Raw genomic sequence first — 8,157 nt, forward strand, 5'->3', positions numbered from 1 at the left:
CCTTTTTTGTTATCTGACTTTAACAAAATAATATCGAATTCATAGAGTCATCATAATCATAAGCTTGAATAGAGGCGTCGGAACCGGGAGTGAGTTAGTACCCCTATTTTTACATATTTGACTTATATAGCAAGTGTAAATTATTTTATTATATATATATATATTTAATTATTTCAGATTTTTTTCTTACATGAATTTTTTGCAAATAAAGATATTTTAAAATATATGAGTATATCAATATATCGTTCGAAGATCTTGAAAAATAATAATGTAAATATCCATAAATAACTTTAATAAGTCTTAAATTTACTTTTCGCCTAACGTCAATTCTTTGTACTCCGAAATTATCGTTAACTAATTACTCTTGATACGCACGTGGTAAGGAAGAAGCGTGTGGCCAGATAAAGAAAAGTCGGGGTTTTACTTTTTAAGTTTTATTTTAAAGGCTACAAATCGATTTATTTTTATTATCATGATAATGAAAACTAAGAAACAAATAGCTCAAACAAAATTGGCGAATAAGAAAAATGGAACAAAGACAGTGGAGGTAAATACAGTTTCTAATTTCTATTAGAAATTCTAACTAGTTGTGGGTGATTAGGTCTAACCCTAAATTTAGGCCTAACGATGAACATGTAATTTGATATTGATACTATATACTATGGTATCGTTCTATTTTATCTTAGAAAATAACAATATGTAATGTTAGGTAAAGCCATTCAATTTTCAACTTCATTTCAAGTATAACCTATGGAGATAAGGAATGATAAAGCAGTCCGAGAGAAATTTAGTGTTTCATTGTCACCATCGCTGTAAAACTAAAACTGTAATCCAAATAAAATTAAAACTAAGTTGTTTTAAATTTAACTTTTAAGAAGACGCATCAACAAATCTCAAAGGACCGTTTGGCCTTCAATTTCAAAGTTCTCCCTGCACACCCACCCTTGAGAAAAGTAAAATGTTAAACCTAAATTCATCCTTAATTTTCAGGAAATTGTAGATTCTTCTTTTTAAACTCTTGTAAAGTGTTGGCCTTCACTACTGCTAACAGCAATTCATTATTTTAAAACTTAAGTACTCTATTAGAAAAGAAAAATTAACTCTCAGTCTTAGCCTTCCGGAACATAGCCTGTATTTTTTTCAAATCTTAAGCTTGTGCGCTCTCATACCATTCACTTTAGAATACTGTTTAAAGAAATCTTTAGTTTAGGAGACCTTAATCGCAGGTAATGTTTTTAGTTCAGTAAGATCATTTCTACAATATAAAGTGCATGTACATATTTCCGAAGGAAGATTTGCAGATTCGTACTGTCAGTGTCAATTATCAATATGTGTGTTATAACTACATTTCAGTCATTTATACTGCAAGATTGTGATTAACAAAATTTTAGTTGCCAGTAACATCAATGTTTTCCTCATTTGATGAACCTAGGTCATACACTCGGGTGGCAAAGAGAGCCTCATGCAGATTCAATAGATATTTATAAATCTTTCCACGATATTGGAAATAGGAGGATGTTCTTTTGTGCTGACTGTTTTGATACCTAGATTACCAGAATTTGTTTTACCATTATCTGAACACAGGAGTAATCCTAAACACTTTTTGGAAATTTATAATATATACACAAATTACAATACAAAAATATTTAATTATTTAAAATTAAGAAGTATTCCAAGTCAAATTTTTCAATATGTCCATTGTATTTACAGTGTAGGTGTTGTAAAGAGCAACCTTACTGAGGCTAGCATAATTTTAAAATTCTCTTTTCTTCTTATATTAAAATTAACAGCATTCTTGTTATTCAAATGTTATTTGCATTGCATTTTAAAAACTTGGAACAAGTATGTGTATCCCTCATAAATATAACATTAAAGATAACAAGGGGCTCTTTGGTCCATCTAAGGCATCTTATCCACTAAGTTAAACTAACCTCTAAAAATCTCAAACCCAACCCTTATCATTCAAATATTTATCAAGCTTTCCTGAAATTCCTTTAAGTTAACTGCATTTACTACATCTAATTCCAAAGGCCAACCACCCTGCAGTGCTAGAGAAATAAAGACGTCTTAGCTGAAGGTGGCTTTTACCCTGCCAAAATTTATACTTGTGTTCCCAAATCTTACCACTCTCACCATAAAATATTAAAAAAGATAGGCATCAACATAATCAATTCCCTTAACAATCTTAAACATTTCAATCTGATCTCCTCTAACTCTTCTTTTTCCAAGAGAAAACAAGTTCAGAGATTTTAACCTATCCTCATATGACAAACTTTTCATCCCAGGTATCACTCTAATACCCCTTCTTTAAACCCTTTCCAACATTTCAATGTTCTTTCTAAGTTAATGAGACCAAAACTGAACACAGTACTCTAACCAATGACATATAAAATGAATTATAACCTCTTTAGAATTTTATTCAATATTTCTGTAGATACAACATAAAACCCTATTTCCCCTGCTACTAACAACAGGACGTTGCTTGAATGACTTAAGAGACTGATGAACTGAATACCATGATCCTTTTCTTCCATAGCACTTTTCAAGTTATCCCCATCAAAATTATTCTTGTAATTCAAATTTGATATCTCGCATCCATCTCCTATTTATTCACTCAACTCACCAAATAATCCAAATTCTTTTGTAAAGCAGCAATCCTCCTCACAGCTAGCAACACTCAAAATTTTAATGTCATCAGATCTACATAAACAGTAACCTCTTTAAAGAATGTCAAAATATTAGTAAAGCAAGATTTTCCCCTAGGGAAGCTATGCTGACTATCCCATAAAATTTAATACTTTGTTCAATGACTGTGCAAAGCATCTTTTGTTAGACTTTCAAAACTTTTCCCACTACTGATGTAAGACTAATAGCACCATAATTACTGAAACAGTATTTATAATCTCCCTTGAAAAGAGGAGTAGCAATAGCCAACTTCAGTCTCCTCGCACTTGCCAAGGACTTAGAAAAAGTAGTAGCAAGTGGCTCACATATCCAGTCCTTGACATTTTTCAAAACCCTCGTGCAAATATTATCAGGCCTAGGAGCTTTATCATTCTTTAAACTTCCAAATTTTTTTTTAATTAGCTCAGAATTAATGTGATCATCTTGTTCAAATCTTGTAACTGTTCAAGATGAGGAATATTGCTTAAATCTTCATCGGTAAAAAGGGAACAAAATGTATAATTCAATAACCCAGCCATTCCATAATAATCAGATGTTAGCCTTCCTGTGTCATCCCTCAAAGGCCCCATTTCTATATTCACATTCTGCTTACCCTTATTGTATTTGAAGAATATAAAATAAATAGAGGAATTTGAGGTGAATGACATAAACAGAATAAGTATAAGGATGTGAGGATAACAAAACCTCCATTTAAACTTGTCAGACTATTTGCCAAAGCAAGTAGCACATGGATCAGCCAGCTAGACTCATACCACCCGGCCTCTATAATAAAAGTTTGGTGGCAGTGTGGTTAAAAATACTGTGTCTAAGTGGTTTGCTAATTGGAGGTAATAATCAGAAAGATGTGATGTAAGCTGCAGATTTTATTTTCTTGTGTTCCTCTTGATTTTTCCATGATTAACATAAATATTAAACCTCTTGGCTTCTAATGTTTTACTGTCTTTCACCATATAAACATAACTTTTAATAATAAGATACTGTATTGTTTTTTCAGTATAGGGTGGCCATCAGCAGGAAGTACTGTAGGTTTTGTTGATCCAGACATTCGTATACTAGATATACCAGTTTCTGCTCAAATCATACATTTTGTAACTTTTATATAATAGTTATAATAAAACATTGCTACATGTAATTAAAATGAGTGCTAGTATTTGAAAAGAAAACCTGACACAGTAGATTTATTTATATAACTAGGATATATGTGTGTTTACTAACATTTTCTACAGTTAATTTTAGAAAATAATAATGTTGTTGCTAATGGGGGAAAAAAATTAGCAATTGTTTCCTAGTGTCTTCAAATGTTGTGTTTGAGGCCTGCTCTTATCCATCTTTTCTCAAGAGAGAGATCTTAACCCAGGCCTTGACAAACTGGCTCCTAGATCTGAAAATAATTTTTCTTCTTTCTTTTAATTCAACCAATCCGTGTGCATAGACGGGACCAAAGGTAGTTACTTCAACCCCAATTTCCCAGTATAAACAATAGTGAAGTTTGGTTAGGCACACTTGGCTCCTGCGTTTTTGGGAAAATGGCATGAAATTAACAACATGTTGCACAACTGCAGTGCTTCATCCCTGAAAAAAACATGAAGAAGCAGTGAATCTGCCATTAAAATCCTAGAAACAGTTTGATTTGGGACTCAAAGAAAATGAAAATAGTTCCAGACTTCCAAGAGTCCAGAACTGTTCTAGAATCGAGTTCAATTTAGCTACAGCCCTACACATAAATAAAATGGGAGAAAATAATAGGTGTCACAATGAATTTTTTGTTGCCATGGTGACCTAGCATCCAAGATTTGTCAAGGCCTGTCTTAACCTATTCACATAAAATAATTTTCCATTCGCAGAATTATTCTAGATGCCTTTCTCTGAACACTTTCCAATAAGACAAGTGTCCTTTTTCAGACAACAAGAGCAAAACTACACAATCTAAATAAGGACTAACTAGTGATTTGTTTACAGATAAGTGTTTACCTCATTTTGGCTTATAATTAATATCTCTAGATATGCCCTAAATTTTATTAGCTTTACTACTAGCAACAGAACACTGTTTCGATGGCTTGAGTGATTTATCAAATAAAGATAACTTAGAATCTTTTGTTTGCTGCAAACTGTTTTCTGATAACATGCTTCCACACCAAGAATCTTGTCACACAGAATCACAAAAAATGTAAACTTTCTGTTCATGTGTGTGTGTGTGTAGGTCCTCGAGGTTATGTTCTGAATGAGAATTTAAAAAATGAATTACTGTTAATTAAATATGTAACAGTAGATAGTTTCTTCACCTAATGTTGTTTATAAAGCTGTTAGAAGATTTAGTATACTTATGTAAGCTATATAATCAATGTTTGACAAAATAAATAAAATGGAAATGTTATTTTTTCTGTATGTTCCAAGTCTATCAGGTCAAATCTTTCAGAAATTCAAAAAACAAAATGTTTCCTGATTTACTTACCTATAAATAAAATTAGTCAAATAGAAGTGAAGTTGTAATTAATGTAATGGGAAACTAAAAATGGGTATTTACAAAATTGAATGTGAATGTAATTGTGTAGACATTGTTCAAACTAAAAGATATCTAAGGTGTTTCCTTATATTACTAATATAAATCATAGACAGACAGACATACTCTTTAATTATAGACATCTAACCCATCAAAAATGATGAGGCAAGTACAACCACTCCACTACAAACCATCATAAATGACAAGGCAAGTACTACCACCCCATAGTATATCCTAGAAAAGATGTGGTTCTTTATATTACAAATAGAAATCACAGACAGTCATGCTCTTGTATTATAGATGTATAACCTGTCAAAATGATGGGGCAAGTACAACCACCTCACTATAGCCCATATTCATAAAATAATTATTGAGAAAAATCATTTAGATTTACAACATCTAATATAAGTAAAAGCCAGTGCATTTTGGTAACAATGCATTCCAACAGTAGCTTTTATGCCATGTTGATTAGCAACAAAAGTATAGCCTAATATTGTTGTTAGCTATGTACTGAAATTATAAAATGAAATGTATGAACAACAAAACTGGAAGAATGTTTATTGATTTCTTAATTTAGTCTCCATTGATTTAAGAAGTTTGTTTTTAATAAAAATGTTGGTGATATAACAGAAAATACCTTAATTCAGAAATGATTTGAGTTTAAAATTGGATCGATATTTTTACTTCCATGATAAATTTGTATTCACTTGGCTCTAGGCTAGGTTGTCTCATACTATGTCTTTACTTTAGGCTTATTTATTAATTTATTTAAATCACACTAACATTCACTACACATAAGGTTTCATGGCTCCCTTGCATCCCCAGAACTAAATATATAATGGGCAAATTGCAATTATGCCAAAACTGAAACAGAAAGGCTGCGATTCATTTGCATAGACAAAAAAATGCTCCAAGACGAAGACAATACTCACATGCGGAATGCTAAATTAGGTTCAGAATACACACACATACACTGTGTATAGCCATCTAGAATATATCCACCTGATAACCCAAGCAAAGCCAGGTACTTTCACTAGTAAATGAATACAAGAGAAATGTTCAAATAATAAAATTGAAAATTCTTCATTAGCCAAATGTGTAAATCTTATTGGTTATATTATTCTGTGGGAGAAAACTGTTATCAGAAAGTCTACAGATGATGTGACTTACTTGAGGTTCTGTTGTATGTAAATAATATAGTAATGAGGGTTACATGACCAATTCTTTAAAGTGTAAAGTGTAAACTGCATCTTGTATTTCATGCTCCTGAGTATGGCATGATTAACATCGAAGCATGTACAGTGTTTTCTGTTTTTGAGACACTTGAAGGTTGTCTCAGAATAAAGATTTTAAATGTTGATCATAGGTATTTTGGTTAAGATTTTAAACTAGTACCTTGAATTTTAGCCTTAACAATAGTTGTCACTTAAAGATAAACAAAATATTTACTTAGCATTACATTTAAGAGAAACAAGGACCTGTTGATCCCTTGAGGCTGTCCAAGTCCCTGAATATAAAATAAAATTCAATCCTGGTAATTTAAATATTTATTAATCCTTCCCTTAACCCTTTTTATACGGGTCACAGGTGAAAGGCCGTGTCATCTCGTTAGTTGACTAACATTCATAATTTTATTGAACTACTATTTCATGAATTTATGTCAATAACTTTGGTATCAAACTGTAGATTATAATCGAATTTTAGTACTATACATCACTCAATTTTTGTGTGCCACATGGCATGTTGAATGCAGCACTGGTTCAAATTAAGTTTTTGTGAAGTCAAAATACTAAGTCTATAGTTTCTTACGAATTAGAAACTCATAACATTATACACTTATATATATTTATTATTTTTTTTATATTGACCTTTCACCCGTGCACTCATATTACCATATCAAATAACATATCGGTGATCTTTGGTCTGTACAAAGTAACTTGTCTTGGCCGTGTTTTAGTTGACTAGTATTTTGTAAAATACAGTCACATTTCAATTATTATACATTATATATGTATATAGATTATTGCTATTTTGAAATAAGTTCTTAAAGTTATTTTTTCTAAAACATACAACAGTAACTAAAGAAGTAAAACAAACAATTATCTCTTCTAGTTACAACCTTTGTACTCGGTAGCTGCTTGACGTAGGTTGCTAAGCCTTTAAAAAATTTGCATGCGGAGAATATGAAACAAAATATATTTTTTAGGTTTTTTATATATACATTTGAAAAACTCAAAAAATCATAAATTACTACATTAATACCATAGAATTCCTCTATAATTTATCAAGCTTAGTAACTAAGATGTAATTTAGTAGAAAAAGATATGGAATTTTGAGCAGACTAAAAACACACCCTACCTCATTGAAATATTGGTTCAAAAGAAAGAAATGACACCAAGCCCATTAAAATGGCTGAGAAAGCCACTAGGGGACATTCTGAGTTTCCAATTGGTTATTCATATCATATATAGAAGTAAGTGTATATAAGGGAGCATTTCCAAAAATGGAAAGAGGTGAGTGGGGAGCTACTGTGTTTGATTTATTACATGAGCAATATCTCAGCAAATTGAAAAGATAAAAGGCTCTTATTTTATATTCTAGCTTGTCAATATCGGTAATTTGAGATTTATGTTTACGTGTTATAATCTGTGTTCATTCTAGAATGAAAGGTGCATAATTTATATTTATTTCCTAATTTTTTATGGTGGTTGCGAGATTGGTCAAATTTACTGAACCCGTACAGAGATTAATTACTGAAAATAACAGATAAAGTATAAAGTTTTTTCTTGAGAAACATTTGATAACTATTTGAACATTATAAAGATTTTGCATGTCAAATTTCAAAATTTTCTTATGCATAAAAAGTATTTTTAATGTTAAGATTAAAATTACCTTGCATGATAGTTAGGCAAGATGTGAAAAAAAAAAGGCATGATTGAAACATTGCTTTTAAAACCTTAAAACTTAATAAA

At 31.1% G+C, this 8,157-nt stretch overlaps 1 protein-coding gene across 1 annotated transcript in view; it reads left to right on the plus strand.

Moving 5' to 3' along the window:
• The first annotated feature begins 354 nt into the window (after positions 1 to 354).
• Positions 355 to 8,157, plus strand: part of LOC106460144 (nucleolin-like) — a 28,881-nt gene continuing 21,078 nt past the window's right edge. The window contains exon 1 of the mRNA XM_013919826.2: positions 355 to 547. The gene's annotated coding sequence lies outside the window, so the exon portion shown is untranslated. The remainder of the gene's footprint in view (positions 548 to 8,157) is intronic.

The sequence above is a fragment of the Limulus polyphemus genome, unplaced genomic scaffold, assembly GCF_000517525.1.
Source record: "Limulus polyphemus unplaced genomic scaffold, Limulus_polyphemus-2.1.2 Scaffold717, whole genome shotgun sequence".
NCBI lineage: Eukaryota > Metazoa > Arthropoda > Merostomata > Xiphosura > Limulidae > Limulus > Limulus polyphemus.